General features: G+C 39.8%; 1 protein-coding gene and 1 long non-coding RNA gene across 6 annotated transcripts in view; one reads left to right on the forward strand and one right to left on the reverse strand.

Moving 5' to 3' along the window:
- The window catches only part of KCNAB1 (potassium voltage-gated channel subfamily A member regulatory beta subunit 1), a 414,948-nt gene that overhangs the window by 83,142 nt on the left and 313,487 nt on the right, over nt 1–18,319 (reverse strand). The window lies entirely within an intron of this gene.
- Nucleotides 6,363–12,100, forward strand: LOC112618189. The gene is made up of 3 exons (XR_003118036.1): nt 6,363–6,516; nt 7,200–7,262; nt 11,826–12,100. It is a non-coding gene; the product is annotated as an uncharacterized LOC112618189 (long non-coding RNA).

Here is an 18,319-nt window from a genome sequence, read left to right on the forward strand (position 1 = left end):
TACCTGGATGAGGGGCACATGTGGGCTGTGACCTAGTTTGTCTTCTTCTCACTAAGTATTCCAGAAGGGGTCTGCATCCCTCTGGAGAAAGGGGTGCCGTTTCTTTACTGAAAGCTACCGTACACGCTATTGGCAGCCCTATCCTAGAAGATGCTTTCTCTTCTGCTATAGGACTATGGATGCTAGTATACAAGACATATTCTTGCTCCCACTGAGCTAAGAAGCCACATGTTCTGAAAGTGAAGATAAGACCTTGGGTTATGGTTATGGTTCTCCCCTTCTTCACCTCCAAATAGTGGCTGTATTTTTATTCATTATTACTTTTCAAAAGAAACCCTCTTAGCGGTCTTTCCAGTGCCCACTTACAAGACTCAGGAGGTGACACTTAACATGCCTCTTCTGTCAAGACCTGCCATTCCAGAATGGAAATCTCCATTGGTTTGGGTGAGAGTGAAGAGAACAGCAGAAGTAAGCTTTGGGAAGGCAAGGGAAGAAATGCACACTCGGTAGCCAAAGACGTTTGAAACTTTGTAAAGCAGAAGGGAAGCTGAAGTGGAGTGAGCACTTGCTATGCTGGTCTCCAGTCACCTCATTTATTCATTCCATCCTTTATGGATAGATCCTCCTAAAAGGAGGATTTATTCCCTTCCCTTCCCTTCATAAAGGAGGGAATGAATTCTTCTGATTCCTAATTACATGCCACGTAAAAGCATTGCACTCACGTGTGAGGAACAGTGAGATGATTGGCCCAGTTCCTGTCTCCCAGGAGCTCACGGTTTATAAGACCATTTGACAAATGCTATGACTGAGGCGAACACAAGGCAGAAAAAAGGGAGTGCTCTATTTAGATTGGAGGGTGGTGGCATTGAAGGAAGACTTCCTAGAAGAGGTGACAGCTAGGTCGAGTCTCACAGGAGTTAACTGAACGAAGAAGAAATGGACAGACGTTCTAGGGAGAGGCAAGAGCATAGGCCAGGAAAGGAGGTGGGAAACTCCAGAGAGTACTTATGAGCAGGGGTCTACACCATCAGGCCATGAGATGAAACATGGGAGCACAGGAAGGGATGGCAGGAGTGAGAGCAGTAGGGCCTGGGCACAAGTGATATTTGGGAGGGATACAAAGAAATGTGGTTGAAAATGCATATTTTGCATTTCATAATAACAGTCCTGGTTACCATTTATGGAACACTTTCCAAATGCCAGACAGTATACTAAGAAGCTTACCAGATCACTTTATCCTTATTTCCAGATGAGGAATCGAAAATTAACCAACTTGATAAGTGAAATACCCAGGATTCCCCAAACATGACTGGCTTCAAGAAGGGTATCCTTTTCAGCACACCACCCTGCCTTATTAGACCATTTCCAAATTAATTATGGCTCTTGGATTTCATACTTCATAGAAATACGTTGATATAATTGTGCCTTTTCTCTTACTTCTCAGGGACTAAAATGAAAGTAGGGTATAGATTGTTTTACTTTTATACTCTACGTATCCAGAGGTTGCAGATGGGCAGCCCACAGGGTGCCTTGTTTTGCTTGATTAGAACGGTGTTGATCCACTTGGTATTTTAATAAATTTTGAATAAGTTGCCAACATTTAAACAATTAGAAGATTTTTCTTGAAATGTTTTGATTTCCAGCTGCCTTTGACAGTGAAGGGTTGATGTCCTCACCCGGTAGACAGCCCCTAAATCAGAGGACTCTGCCCTCTCAGTTAGTTAAAGCCTCCACATCTTCCTATTGTATTCCCAGCACTGAAATCAGAGAGTAGTAGCTTTTTACCACCATGTGTTTACTGATATTTTTCTTACTGTAAAAAGAAGAGGAAAATGAACTTGTACATCTCCTAAAAAACAATTATTATAAGAAAAAAATAGGAGCATACCTTTTTTTGTGGGGGGGGGGGGATGGGAAGAGTATCCAACCAAAGAATGTTTGCAAAGAAAAATTACATCTTAAGGCACCATAAAAAAATATGTCGGCCTTGACTGCTACACAGAAAAGATGGGTGTTGGAAAATTTAATGGACTGAAGAAATGGCAGCATTTGTTTTTGAACGAGAATAAGTGAGCTGCTGTGAAATACAGTTCTTTATTAAGTGAAAAAATTGCCTGGGCATCAAAACCTTTTTACAGACAGCACAGTTTATAAGAGTCTCTTTTGAATGCTGCAGAAATTATGTGTCTAACGAGCAACTTTGTAGCTTGGTAGGTTAAAAATAAGATTGAGAACTGTCAGGACAAGTTAATTTATGGATGGCATTTTCTCTTGCGGCAAATGAGAACACAGATATAAAGAATAGCACACTGTTAACTATATTTATTTGTGGTGTGGTGAGAATTCTGAATAGGTCAAGGAACTTCAGAATTAGGAGCCCATGAAAGGCAAAACATCAGGAAATGGCTGACTCTATGTTATGAAAAAGGTCTCAGACCATTTGGATGTAGAATGCATTGGTCAAAGTCACCAAGTGTTACTACAGATGGAGCTCTCAGGATGGGTGGAGTTAATGTCAGGCCTGTCAAGCAACAGCCCATAGGTGGCACTATTTTGTAGGGACACTATCCCTAAGTCCATTAATTTCCTCATTCATCAGAAATTCCTTTGGGCACAAAGCTAAAATGGGAGAAGCCATGGATTCAGTAACTAATACCACAAATTGGCTATTCTTCTACGTCTTTGAGCAAAATCAGGTCAACATTTGCTTAATGAATTTGCTGGCTTACTTGCACTGTGGTGCAGAAGAGATTTTTTTAACTGTTAATGTAATCACAGGGGATAGCCCTATCTCTGCTTAGCAGTGGCTGACTCTACCACTTATCTGTATCTTTTGACAATTTTTCTATAGGTACAGTCACAAGTATTGCACAAATGTTTCCTTTGTGAGCTTCTCTCAGTCCTGATAAAGTTAACTTTTTGGCAAGTTCATTTGTAAAGGAATAATTTCATCTACTTTCCTACATTGCGATCAGTTTCCAGAAATGAAGATGATACCCTAAAATTTATTCTCTAAAACTATGCCATTGAAAACTAAATTCTAAAAATGTTCTCAGACTTCAAACTTTATGAAAATAAACTAACATTATTTAGCTTACCTTTCTTATTTTCTGATAGTACCTATGTTGGGCTGTGATTTGACATTATCAAACTGTAGTACAAAAATGGTACTGAAGTCTATTTGAAGTCTAAGTAGAACAATGCTGAAAGCCAGGATTGTACACACATTTTGGAGGAGGTGATTCTAGATATAAGAACCATTTACAGTAATTCCATCCATGTCAGGAAGAGCCTAAGTTTAGGAGTAGTTCAACTCCAAAATTAATCTGAGAAAACTACCAACCACCCTCCTGGCTTAAGTGTTTAAGGCTGCATTCTGCGCATCACAGTGAAAAATACAGGGCACGAAACACGTTTTGGTACAGAAAAAAAGATGTGAGGTTTCTGATTCGAAGTCAAAGCAGTAATGAATTATGAAATAAAAATATAGCAATAATTAAATGTTTCCTTTTTCAATTAGTTTTAAAAATTTAATATAAAATAGCATATGAATATCATATAAATTTACATTGTTACATACCTATACCATAACTTAATAAGAATAAAGTGTTTGCTTCCATTTCTAGGAGTTTGTCATTCTTTTTTTTTTTTTTTGGAAACGGAGTCTTGCTCTGTCGCCCAGGCTGGAGTGCAGTGGCCAGATCTCAGCTCACTGCAAGCTCCACCTCCCAGGTTTATGCTATTCTCCTGCCTCAGCCTCCCGAGTAGCTGGGACTACAGGCGCCCGCCACCTCGCCTGGCTAGCTTTTTGTATTTTTTAGTAGAGACGGGGTTTCACCGTGTTAGCCAGGATGGTCTCGATCTCCTGACCTCGTGATCCACCCGTCTCGGCCTCCCAAAGTGCTGGGATTACAGGCTTGAGCCACCGCGCCCGGCCGGAGTTTGTCATTCTTACATTCAGGTTATTTTGTTCATGATGACTACTTCCTTGGCTCTTTTGACACTTGCTACTCATTTGTTTTCTAGCTATTTGTTTATAGAGTTTGTATATTTTACTAGAGAGTAAGCTCTCTGAGGGCTACAGTTTTATTTCATTCTTCTTTGCATCTCCACAGCCCTAGAATAGAAGTGGGTTCTTAGTACACAGTCAGTAAATGTTGGTTAAATTGAATTACATTGCCTTTTTGACTGCTATTAATCTTTAAAATTTTGGGATAATTTCCTACCAAACAAACATCTTTATTATGACTTATACAAAAATGAATAATGCTCATCAATAATCTTTAGTTCTTCTAGTCTCTAGATGATTTAAAAGTTTCTCCCTATCCCCGGGTACCCACCCAGCTATGCCCCTCTGTGGAAAAAGGCCAAGGGAAACTTTTTCTCCTTGGCTGAAATGCCTCCAGCAAGGGAATGGGTAGGTGGTCCAGTGCAGGTGGGGTCTACCGACTGCCCCTGAGGAGGAGTTGCCTCTCACAGACAGGACACATCCCCATCCAGCCTTCTAGACAGAAGAACTCTATGATTTTGTTTTCTACTGTGCTCCACTGCAGAAGAACTAAGGTGACTTGTTAGTTAATATCATTCTCAAAAACCCTCTGTGACAGTTTTCTTAAACATATATCTGCCTCTAATGAGAACATGCTTTCCTGAGACCTAGGATGGCATACAATTATTTCACTCTGTAATCTCAAATTAGCGGGATGTTATTTACAAGATGATTTTACTAAACTGACAGTTGTTATTTCTAACCTTTCAAAAGAAGGGGGAGTATAAAGATAACTCTTTGAACTATTTTGTGTCTTCTGATTAAACCCCTTTTATGCACCAAGGAATATTTGTTTTGAAAACCTCTGTTAGGTCCCTTGGAGTACATCTACCATAGCATAGAAAAACGATGGATGAGGCCGGGTGCGGTGGCTCCTGCCTGTAATCCCAGCACTTTGGGAGGCCGAGGCGGGCGGATCACGAAGTCAGGAGATCAAGACCATCCTGGCGAACACGGTGAAACCCCGTCTCTACTGAAAATACAAAAAAATTAGCCGGGCGTGGTGGCGGGCGTCTGTAGTCCCAGCTTCTAGGGAGGCTAAGGCAGGAGAATGGCGTTAACCCGGGAGGCGGCGGAGCTTGCAGTGAGCGGAGATCGCGCCACTGCACTCCAGCCTGGGCGACAGAGTGAGACTCCGTCTCAAAAAACAAACAAACAAACAACAACAACAACAAAAAAAAGAGAAAAATGATGGACGAAAGGTAGAAAGAAGAAAACTGCCCACCCACACACATCTATCTTGGTTACATCATTATCTTTTGGTGATTATCAGGCTAATTGCTTCCTGCGTATTCATTCAAAAAACATGTTTATCATTTAAATGACTGCCTTGTTTTGAGTATAAAGGATATTTAGACATTTAGATGAGATCATTTCGATATCTTACATCACTGTAGTGCAATTATCAAAACCAGGGAATTAACATGGGTACAGTACTAACACAACAGACCTTTTTGGAATTTCATTGTCTTTTTTTCTCTTCCAGGATCTTCTGTAGCATCCAACATTGCATTTAATTGTATTTTTTCTTAACTGACTCCAATCTGTGACAGTTCCTCAGTCTGTCTTTCATGATGTAGACACTTTTAAGAGTACTAATCAAGTATTTTGCAGAATGTCCCTTAATTTGGGTCTAAATCATCTTAACATTATAAAGTTGGTGATTTCCTTTTCTATATTGCAGGTTGGTCAGCCTATGGTTTGAATATATTATTATAGTTATCAAGAAGATAATATATGAATGCAATTGTAATATTAATATTAATTATGCCACAGTTAACATTTCCTCACTCTTTCATTCAACAAGTATTTATTGAGTCTACCATGTGCCAGGTATTGTACTTAGTTTATCAGGATGCAACAGTGAGCAAAACTGGTAATTATTTCTCCCATCATGAAACAGATATATGGTAAAGAAAAAGGAATAACAAAAATAAGTTAAATATATAGTATTTATAAATGTTAATTTTACAAATAAAATGTAAAATAAAATACATAGTGTTTATTGATGAATGTTAGAGAATCAATTTTGTAAAGCAGGGATAGAGCATATGAAATGTCTAGGGATCAGTATGGAAATTTTAGATAGGGTGGCCAGATAAGATTCACTAAGAAAGGAGCTTTCAGGAAAAGACCTAAAGAAAGTGAAGGGGTTCACCAGGCGCTTATCTGGAGGGAGAGTGTTCCAATTGTGGGGAGCAGTGAGGTAGGGGCTTGCTCAGCATGAGCAAAGACAAGGAGGAAGCCAGTGTGGCCAGAGAAGAGAAGGCGAGGTTCATGGGGGCCAGATCATGTCATGTCAATCATAGGAAGGACCTAGGAAAGGCTAATGAAGAAGTCTGAATACAGAAGTGACATAATCTGACTTTCTTTTAAAAGGAACACTCTGCTATTGTGCTAAGGATAGACTGCAGAGGCGAGGCTGAAACGTGGGGGACCAGTTAGGAGGCTATAATCCTATAATCCAGGTGAGACATGACAGTGGTTTGGTCCAAGGTGGTGGTAGTGAGGATGATGAGGAGTGGTTGAATTTTGGATAAACTTTGAAGAGGAGGCAATAGTATTTACTGATGTAAAAGGATGTAGGGTGTGAGAGAAGGTGAAACCTCTAGGAGAACACCAAGGTCAGAGCGTGGGAGAATGGAGAGCCAATTCAACACATTTCAATATGGATTTAATAATTTTAAGTTGGTAAACAGAGCATATGTGAACTTCAGCTTAATATAGTCAAGACTGACCAAATGTAGTCATAATTGAGAGATATTTCATCTGTTTTGAGGTGTTAATCTGTTACATAGCTAAATAATTTAAGATAAGAGATTCAAACCCTAGGTCACATTGACATAAAACAATACACCAGGCAAAATTAACATGTTCAATATCTCAGTTGTATAGAGTAACCCCCAAAGAGGAGTGGAACTGGAGGTGGGAACATTCCTCTAAATTGTATATCCAGCAAGAAATAGGTGTAAGTCCAAAACTAGAGTTGATGCGGAGGAGGGAGTCCTAAGCTTTTGGCCACCACCTGAGATCCTTAAGCTCCAGGTTATTACCCGGGTGAGCACTTTCTCCTCTGAGCTATGGGCTGAGCCTTCCACTGAAAATGTGAACTTCTCCATGCCTTTTTGTCCAAATTCTACTTATTCTTCAGGACCCAGAACTCCAGCTTCAGAGTCCAGTGCTGCTAAGCTGTAGCTTCTTAGCACTTCCCCTGGTGAGTTAAAGTATGTCTTGCTACATCATTAGAATTTTTTAGGTTCTGTTGCATTAACTCTGTGGCTCTGAGAAACCTCCAACATCTTGATTTCTTGTTTCCTTATGCACAAAATTAGGAACCTTGAGCTTCCTTCATCTCTATTATTTCATGAGTCTATGGTTTTTCTTCGAAAGGATAGGAAGTCATTCCATTTACTCTTCTCCTACCACTTTGAACTAACTGCTATTACCATATTGACCACATTATATTGTAACTACATAGGTTATTTTTGCCTATGACTTCCTCATTAGACTGCAACTGTCCTGGGATCAGGGACTGAGTTTAAGTTTAATTTAAATTTTAAATTTTAGCCATTGCCCTGGAGCCAGGCACAGGGTAGGTAGGTAATAATTGTTTGTTCAATCAGTAAGCATTCTTACCCTTACTAAGAAAAGTTGTCTCTAACCAGAGATCATTTGTGGAACGTTGGTTGTTTTCCTCACTACCTTGAACAAGAGGTTTTTAACCACAACTGTGCATTTGAATATCCTGGGGAGATTTAAATGGTACTGCTGACCTGATTCCTCACCAGACCCCAATTAAATCAGAATCTCTGGGAATGGAATCTTGGCATCAGTATTTTTAAAAGGTCCTCAGATAATTCTAATCGCAGTCAGGGTTGAGAAGCACAGTTTAGATTCTTCTCATACTAGTAGCATCTCATCCTTTTCCTTTGTGTTTTGTTTTTCTTTCAGAGAAGAGTCTTGCTCTGTCACCCAGGCCAGAGTGCAGTGGTACGATCTCGACTCACTGCAACCTCCACCTCCCAGGTTCAAGCAATTCTCCTGCTTTAGCCTCCTGAGTAGCTGGGATTACAGGCACATGCCACCATGCCCAGCCAATTTTTGTATTTTTAGTAGAGACGAGGTTTCACCATATTGGCCATATTGGTCTTGAACTACTGACCTTGTGATCTGCCCACCTCAGCCTCCCAAAGTGCTGGTATTACAGACGTGAACCACTGCACCCAGTCCATCCTTTTCTTTACACCCTGGCTTGCCTTTCTTCTTCTTTTACTCAAGTTGTGCCATCTCCATTTTCCAGAGGTTAAATTATATGCCCATAGTTTAAATAACTAATAAGTGATGGAGTAAAAGTTGGGATTTAAATCCAGCAGACATGCTCCTGCACCCTGGCAATCACGAGACGGTGTAGAGAGGGCGCTGTTATTTCAATAAGAGAGGTAAGTTACATAGTTACCTTAACCTTCTTTACTTCATGCAGAATCAAAACAAAACAAACAGAACCAAATTCTTAGAAATCTGGCCTGAGGGGAAGGCCCATGATGGTGCTGGGATGTAAAGACAGGTGATGGAGGTGAAGAATTGGCTTCCTGCCCTTGGCACTCTCTACTAATTGAAGGGCATGGAATGAAGATACCCTCTTGCTGGTGAGGCTTAGAGTGAAGGGCTAAGTAAGTAGGGGGACATCAGGAGGCTTGGGCTGGAGTTCTGACTCCACCACTCTCTAGCAAGATGGGATGGTAATGGTAATAATCACAACTAGTTCACAGGATTTTTAGGAGAATGCAGTGAAATGAATTTTCTAAGTGCTTACCAGCCTCCATCATAGCTTCAGCATTAATTCCCAATCTCAGATCAACAGGTCTTACTCTTCAGGGTGCGTTCAAATCCCCCAGAACCCCCACACAGATTCTTATTCTGCAGATATGAGCTGCAATTGGGGCATCTGTATGTTTATCAAGCATCCCATACGATTTGGAGGCAAAACAATGCTCTGAGCAACCCTACTGTGGCCACTAAGATAAAATGCATGAAGACCTGTGTCTGGGTGCCTGGACGTGTTCTTTTTCAAATGACGCAGACAAAGCATTCTTCCTTGTTCTGGCTTGCATCTGTCAGTATTTCGCACAGAGCCTGGCCCTTATTTTTGGATCCAAGCTGCAGCCTGGTCTTTCATTTTTGGCTTCTAGCATGTTGCTAATGAGCATCTGGCCAGAGTTGACAAATGTGATAGCAACTTAGCCTTTTCTTTTTTACTTTCATTACCTTTTCTTGCAAGAACCACCCAGGTCCTCAAGGTGGTGGGGGTGGGATGCTTTCACACCTGCCCTTTACAGAAGAGCTTGAAATAGCAATAAAAGTAGGTAAGGAAATGGTAAAGGCCAGGAGAGGTAAAGGTGGGCCTCCTCATGTAGGTGAAGTGCAAGCAGCATCTCCATTTACAAGTAAAAAATAATATGTGTGTTTGTGTGTGTGTGTGTGTGTAAGGATTAAATATTACTTAGAACCCTTTCCACTATTTAAAGTTGCTGTGTCAGCACTTAATAAAATAGGACTCTACGGCCAAATGAGAAAGACATCCTCAGCCTCCACGATGTAGATCCATCATGCTTTTCTATCTCCTTCGGTGCTAGGTGCTTTAAATACATCAGCTCTAATCCCTATCACAACTGCAGGGTCCGAATGATTCCATCTATTTTCCTCACCTGAGGAAATGTGGTAAGAAGTGACTTGCCACAGCTGCTTAGCCAGCGCTCCACAGCCCCATGCTGATTCCTGGTGATGATGCTCGTTTACCTCCCCGCAGCCCCTGTGCTCTGCTCCAGCCAAATGGTATGGCCCGGAGTTTGCTCTAAATGCTTGTAACAGCATCCTGCTTTACAATCTGCCCATGTTCTTCCCTCTGCTGAATGCCTTCCCCACTAACCTTCCTTCCCTATGGTAAGCTTTGTGTTCCCATTGTTTAGCAGAACAACACACACTGGGGCCTGCTGAGGGGTTGGCGGTGAGAGGGAGAGTATCAGGATAAATAGCTAATGCATGTGGTGCTTAATACCTAAGTGATGGGTTGATAGATGCAGCAAACCACCATGGCACACGTTTACATATGTAACAAACCTGCACATCCTGCACATGTATCCCGGAACTAAAAATGAAATTTTTAAAAAAAGCTTTGCACCTATCTCTGCCCCAAAACTGGCTGTCTAGATGAAGAACTCCGTATGTTTGCCTTCACTGCCCTGGACCACCTCCCTGCTCTCAGATTCTCTCAGTCCCACCTAAGATCAGGATTTATCTCAGGTTTTTTGCCATCTGAGGAGCATTGCCTCCAACTTCATGCACAGAGCCATCCTCGACTTTTAGCCCTAAAACCCTTTTAAGAACTCTGGATCAGGGCAGAGAGCTGGGCAACAATGACACGTGATCACTGTTGAAGGGATCCTCGGGCAGGCTGTCTGCAGCTGGGAGGGCAGAGGGAGAGGGGAGTCCAGTCTTTCATTAGGAAAGGCTAGAGGGGTGGGGGGCTGGCTGGCTGAGCCTCCCAGAAAAACCTGTGAGAATTGGAGGCTGACCTTCCAATGCCTGTGCATAGCTTGAGGTTTTGAGGGTTAAACGTCCGGGATTGATTAAAGTTCATCATGATGCTTATAGAGATGTACAGATATTTGATATTTCTTTCTTTCTTAGATTTAAGATTTATGTCTTTCAGTGCCAAGGGATACTGCTAGCTCCATTTTGTTTTAAGATTTGTTTCAGGGCAAATCTGTCTAGAACCATTTTATTCTGTTTCTCCATTAATCTGATCAGTACAGTTTAAAGACAAGGAAATGACATTGGAAATAGGATGAACGGTGGGGATGTGAAGTTTAGAGGAGGCAGTTCTGTGTAATAAAGCAGACTGCAAGGATTGACATTGCTCTCTAGAGGCTGTGTGGGCAAAACAGGAATGAAATTTCGGTGCACTAAATCTAACCCTAGAAACAATGACCTACTCTCCATACTTGGATGTTAGAATTTATGGTATGTAGTAACCTAAATTAATGACTTAATCTCCTTAAATTTCCTGATGTATGTATGACACCCCCAAACTGATTAAGTTAGCACCTTAAGCCTCATAGGAAAATTTAAAATAAAATAAAGCCAAAAAGTCCTTAGATAAATTTTTTCTTCTCTAAGTATTTTAGGTTTTTGACCCACATTATTGAAATAAATATTATTACTTTTATAATCAGAAGCAAAATTTATTTTAAAAATATTCTTGTTACTAGAAAATCTGTTGATGAACAAGAGTTTCCACAAATCACAGCTCTTTCTACGTTTCGAAGATGAAAAAGAGGCACTGTTTACATTTTCTTAATATTTTGTCCTGAATGTCTTGGTCAAAATTCCTCATATTTTCTCCTGCTGACATTTTAAATGTTTAAAATTATTTCTCACAATAAAGTTTCCAGGGCTGTTAAAACCAATAGGCATTACTATGCCTTAGTCATTTTGTTTTTTGAAGAACTCCTGTAGTAAATGTATTGAATAGTTAATGTAGATAAAATAATACAGTCTTAGAATAAAATTAGACACCTTCCGTGTGACACTAGGATTAAATGGCAATTTCTGATTTTTAAAGCAAATTTAAATATTTTCAATATCTTCTTCTAAAATAGGAACTATTATTAAGATTGAAATTTTTTTCTGGTGAAATATTTGTGCAGTGTCTAGAATATAGTATATGTTTAAATATATATTTTTATTTCTTTTTTATTTATCTTTTGGTTTTCCACAGTAAGTTACTATGAATAAGAAGTCTCTGGAAAAGCACTACTGTCAAGAAGTTTGAAAGTCAATGTGACCTCCTTTATACTTTCTTTTATCTGTGAAAAGCTAATGTCAAATCTTTATCTTTGTGCAGGGATATATTTTTTGCTGGTTCAGTGAATTGTTCTCCCCCAAACAGTAATAATTTTGAGTAACTCTGGTTCTATCTGTACATAAAAAACACAGTGTGTGCTGATAGACCTGTCAGAATCTGCTGGGAAATACATTTTAATTGCATGGCAAGGCAAAGAAACTCTCTTAGTGAAAACAAGACAATACGTTGTAAAAAAGAATGAAAAATATATGGCAACAGTCCTTTCAAATTCTTCCTCTTGAGGTATGTGTGAACTTCATGACATTTAGAGTATTAAATATCATTAATAAAAACTCAAAGAGGAATATAAAATGATTCATGTGCTTTTGAATAAGTTTTTAAAATACAGAAAAATTAAAACTGAGGGAATATATAAGGGATAATTTAGCAAAAACCCAAAGATTTAAAAAGTTCCCAACCATATTACACTCAAATTTACCCAGTTTTCATGTTTCTCTGTAGATTTACAGATTTACATATAGGATTAGCTTATTTTACCTGTGCCTGATAGATACCAACTGATTTCAGCTTAAAAAAAACTATAATGTCCTTTTCCTAAAGAAAATTTATAGCTGTACCAAGTGGACAGGATATTTTTGCATCACCCATAGGACTATGCATAGATTCTCTTTTTATGCACTGACTCTTAGTCTATTTCTAAGTCTATTTCTTCCCTTTGCAGTAATTATATGCAGAAATTTAACATGTCAAAGAAGAAAATGGAGCAATAGTAAATCATAAAACTATGTTGGTACATCTTCAATCTTGGGAGATTGCAGTTAGTCCAAATTCTACAGAGTCATTCTCCTTTGAAATGATAGACTATAAATTAATTATGATTCAGGAAAAGCAAAGAACAGCTCCTAGCAGCCTGGCCTGAAGACAAGTTTCCGTTGTAAGAATGCTGGTATTTCCAGCCAGGCTTTGGCATGGAGGTGATGATGTTATAACCATAGTCCCGATTGTACAGGAATGAAGTGACTCTCCTAACAAGCTGCATGAAAAGTTATCCAGAAATTTAGGTAACTAGAGACATCAAGGAATATAAATGTTATATTTGTATCTCAACAGTATTTTGGATTGTTCTCAAATACACAAGGCCGGCCTTCTTGAGACATTTTCAAGATTACCAACATCTCGGGATGAACTCTGTGTCCCCAGAGACTATATAAAACCTGGCATAGAGGAGGTACTTAAGAAATGTTATATGAATGATTGAATTCAAGAACAGCAGAGGAGAAGTGATGAGCAGAGAAGTAATGTCCAATGAATTCATGTATTGCCTGCAGTTGCTTTTTTCTTAATCAATTCATTGCTTGGAAATAAGTTAATCTAAATGAATCCATTCCTGGCCTTTATGTAAATTAGTGGTCTGGGTACTCACCAGCCACCACACCTGAATACACAATGGGAGAACATTTTGGAGGGTGGCTGGGAGGTCAGCATTGATCCAGGGAGTTATGACGGTAGAATAAAGCTTGCATTTGCCATCTTAAAGCACTGATGGCATCCGTTTCTCCTCCTGCTGGCACCAGGGTCCCTGGCTGTGGGAAACAAGGGAAATGTTCCCAGAGGGCTCCTGGACAGCAAAGTTCTCATCTGGTGATGCTCCATTTTTCATTATTTTATGATTGGCCCAAATTTCAGGACTGCTTAAGATAAGAGAGTAGAACTTTCTGTTAACTCAGAAAGAGTATACATCTCTGGTAAAGACCATGCCATCAAAAGGCCTGTGTGTACACTGCGTGATAGTGTCAAAGTCAGATGGAGATTTTAGGGTCCACTCAGCAAGGACAGGGCTTCTGTCTGTCTTGTTCATCACTGTCTCTCCAACATCAAAATAGAGTCTGGCTTTGCAGGTTAACTATCTCCCAGACTAGGTAACACGTTCTGAAATTATTTATTTTATTTTCCAACAATTCTGAAAGGTAAGTTTTTCATCCTCCTGACAATATGCCTGAGATTGATTATGCCCATGGATAATTAGTTCATTTTGAGACTTGTTCATCTCTAAAATGGATAATGATACCTACTCACAGTATTGTGAGAACCAAAAAAAAAAAAAAAAAACCACACACAATGATGCAAATTAACACTTTCTTTTTTTAGAATTTACATTGTTCCAAGCACAGTGCTATACCCTTTATAGACATTTTCTTGTTTAAAATCCACAACCAATCTGTGATTTGAGTTTATTTGCTAGTAAGTGACTGAGCCAGGATGAGTCCAAGCAGTCTGATGACCTATCTTTTCCTTTTTTTTTTTTTTTTTTTTTTGAGATGGAGTCTTGCCCTGTCACCCAGGCTGGAGTGCAATGGTGCAACCTTGACTCACTGCAACCTCCGCCTCCCGGGTTCAAGCGATTCTCCTGCCTCAGCCTCCTCAGTAGCTGGAACTACAGGCAGGTGTCACCACGCCCAGCTAATTTTTGCACCTCTAGTAGAGACGGGGTTTCACCACATTGGTCAGGCTGGTCTTGAATTCCTGACCTCACGATCCGCCCACCTCGGCCTCCCAAAGTGCTTGGATTACAGGTGTGAGCCACTGCGCCCGGCCAGCCAAAACTGTCAATGATTTCAATAGTATATGTCAGTGTCTAGAATAGTACTAGACAATAGTACTAGACAAATAGTACTAGTACAAGCCTACAACAGGTGCTCACTAAATGCTACTTTCCTTATTATCTCCAAAGAGATAATATATGAAGTAGCAGAAGTTCCACAAGAACATAAATGACTTTTTCAGAACCCACAGTGAAAGCCAAAGTCAACATTGGAATGTATCAGTTCTAATCACATACCCATCTTAACAAAGCTTAGAAAAATGTATTATTTATTATGGATTATTCTTAAGTGACACATGGAGAATGATGAATAGACTAAAACATTCAAACATTATTCAAAATTCTGAATTTTAATTGGGGATGAAATTGAAAAACAAATACCTCACCTGCTCCTTGCTTCTTGCATTGGTCACCAAAAGTGACCATCTGCCCTGCTCTCTGGCTGTGCTTGCTGCATGCTGCCTGGGAAGCAAAATGTTCCCAGGTACTCAAAGCCTCCAGTGGACTCAGTCATTGGATGAGCAAGTAACTTAGATGGGGAGCCAGGCCACCTTTCAGCTGCACAGGAAGCCAGAATTTGGAGCTCCTTATCCAGGCCAGTGATCTTCAACTGTGGCCCAATTAGGAGGACCACCTGGGAAGCTGATGTATTGCTCCAAAGCAATAGATTCTGGTTTGATTGGTCTGAGGAAAGGTCCAGGCACAGGTATTTTTTAAAAGCTCCACATGTGACTGTAATGGCAGCCAGAGATGACAACTTGTCTAAGTAGTGGGTTGGGATGTTGTAGGAAAGAACTCTATGAGGTCCCAATACAGTGAGAAGCCTTGGAGTGACAGGAAGAGAGACAATAAATATTGGTCCTAGAGGATGAAGAACAATTTGGAAGGTTGAAGGTGGCCTTGACCCCAAAATGGAGATTGTAATACCTTGCAGGGTCTTTTGCCCTGACCAAATAAAGAATTACAGACTATTCCTTCAAGATTCTCTTTGGTGTTTTGCCATTCATTTTATTAGTACTATTAACCTTCTGCAAAAATCCCAGTGGCAGTAAATGAGTGTAGCAAAAGAAGCTTAGCAGAACTTTTTAAAAATGTGAAATAAAACAATAATATCAGCAGTCTCATTTTCTGGGACAAGATTACAAGGGCCACCAATTCTGCTACAGTAAGGTCCAAGTGGGATGCATCACTTTGATGGGGTCAGGGTGGAATTTCTCCCACTGGTGTCATGCAGAATGATTAATTTATTATGGAGATCTAAAAGCTTGACTGAATGCTACTCTGAGATGGGCTACTAGATCATTATATTGCTCCTTCATATTTAATTAACTGCAGATGACTCTTGATTTTCCACTGACATGTTATGCCTGTGGCACCCAGATTCAAATAGAAATAGAAAGTGCATTCCAAAGATAAACAAAAATACAATTAGATGTATTTTTATACATCTAATTCAACGTAGATTGAATACATACAATCTATGTCACAGTTCCCTTCTCTTAGCAGAGGTAATTGAAAATCCAGTTTTCATGTGGTTCCAGTGGGTCAATTGGAAGAGAAACACAGCAGCCACTAATCCCCCTGAATAAAAGACCAATCCTTCTTAAATTTACACTGGTTATAGAAATTACATGCATTTAGGACACTGTGGATATCACAAACTTTCAAGAATAAACTTCAATTTAAAAAAATGTATGCAAGACAGACATTTATGTGAAACCCAAAACCATAAAAACCCTAGAAGAAATCTAGGCAATACCATTCACGACATGGCACAGGCAAAGATTTCATGACAAAAACGTCAAAAGCCATTGCAACAAAAACAAAAATTGACAAACGGAAATAAACTAGAGAGCTACACAGCAAAAGAAACTATCATAAGAGTGAACAGACAACCTACAGAATGGGAGAAAATTTTTGCAATCTATCCATTTGACAAAGGTCTAATATCCAGAGTCTACAAACAACTTAAACAAATTTACAAGAAGAAACAATAAACAACCCCATTAAAAAGCGGGCAAAGGACATGAACAGATATTTTTCAAAAGAAGACATTTATGCAGCCTACAAACTTATGACAAAAAGCTCAACATCACTGATGATTAGAAAAATACAAATCAAAGCACAATGAGATATCATTTCATGCCAGTTAGAATGGCCATTATTAAAAAGTCAAGAAACAACAGATGCTGGTGAGGCTGCAGAGAAATCAGAACACTTTTACACTGTTGGTGGGAATGCAAATTAGTTCAACCATTGAGGAAGACAGTGTGGTGATTCCTTAAAGACCTAGATCCAGAAATACCATTCGACCCAGCAATCCCACTACTGGGTATATACCCAAAGGAATATAAATTATTCCATTATAGACATACATGCACATATATGTTCATTGCAGCACTATTCACAATAGCAAAGACATAGAGTCAACCCAAATGCCCATCAATGATAGGCTGGATAAAGAAAATCTGGTACATATATACTATGGAATACTATGCAGCCATAAAAAGGAATGAGATGTCCTTTGCAGGCACATGGATGGAGCTGGAAGCCATCATCCTCAGCAAACTAATGCAAGAACAGAAAACCAAACACCACATGTTCTCACTCATAAGTAGGTGTTGAACAATGAGAATACATGGATACAGGGAGGGTAACAACACACACTGGGGCCTGTTGGGGGTGGGCAGGGGTAGGGAGAGCATCAGGAAAAATAGCTAATGCATGCTGGGCTTAATACTTAGATGATGAGTTGATAGGTGCAGCAAACCACCAGGACATGCATGTACCTATGTAGCAAACTTGCACATCCTGCACATGTACCCTGGAACTAAAATAAAATAAAAAGACATTGACTATTAGATGGAGCAGAAGAAAATGTTGATGGGGTGGAAATTCTACAAGATAGCAAAGCTGCCATGAAAAATAGAACTGAACATGTACACAACAGAACTTGGATGAAGGTATGCCTTATTTAATTCCAAATATATTTATATATGTAAGAGCTGGTCATTAATCTCCACGTGCTGGAATCTCACTCTTGCAGATTTTGTACATTCTCCCTACATACTCTGACTTCAAACTCTTTCCCTTCTCTTCTATCTAATGTCTGTCTTCAATTCCTTCCTTATCCAGGAGGGTCAGGGTGGCTAGATGATGTGGTTCACCATTTAGAAGGTTCTCTTGCTTTATTCTCAAGTCCATTGATTCACTGTCCTTTCATTGCACCTGCCTGACAAAAACCCACATCCTTATAAATCTGACTGGCTGCTCATCACCTATAACCGAGGTGCTGAGCTGGGCTGGAGAAAATAGCAAACTATAGAGACTGACACAGTGTAAATTACTTGTCTCTAGTCCCTCATAGACCCCCAACAATCCTCTGTTTTCTAATCAGTTTTCTCCAAAGTGTGCATTTCAAACCTGCTCCACTTTTCTCAACCTCAGGTCCTTCCTCCTCTTCCTTTAACCTCAGCAGGTAACAGTGCCTCCTGCTTCACAAAGAAAATAAAACAAGACAAATTATAACCCCCTGCTATCTGTCCCATAGCAGACACAATTGGTGCCCTACCCATTTTCCCTGAGGCTTCCAGGTGCTTGACAACTCTCTCTGGTATGGAAAAACCCCATCTCCCTCACTCTCAGGTAGGTGTGCATTCCACACTGGCTCCAGAGTCCCAGGGGAATTCCAGTTTCAGTTACCCACACTAGCACTGACTTGATTATATGCCCTTTATGACCTTCCCTTTCCAAACTCACATTTCAAAAAATCATCAAACCACCTGCCTTCAAATCCTTGTTTCAG

Source organism: Theropithecus gelada, chromosome 2 (assembly GCF_003255815.1).
Source record: "Theropithecus gelada isolate Dixy chromosome 2, Tgel_1.0, whole genome shotgun sequence".
NCBI classification, from domain to species: domain Eukaryota; kingdom Metazoa; phylum Chordata; class Mammalia; order Primates; family Cercopithecidae; genus Theropithecus; species Theropithecus gelada.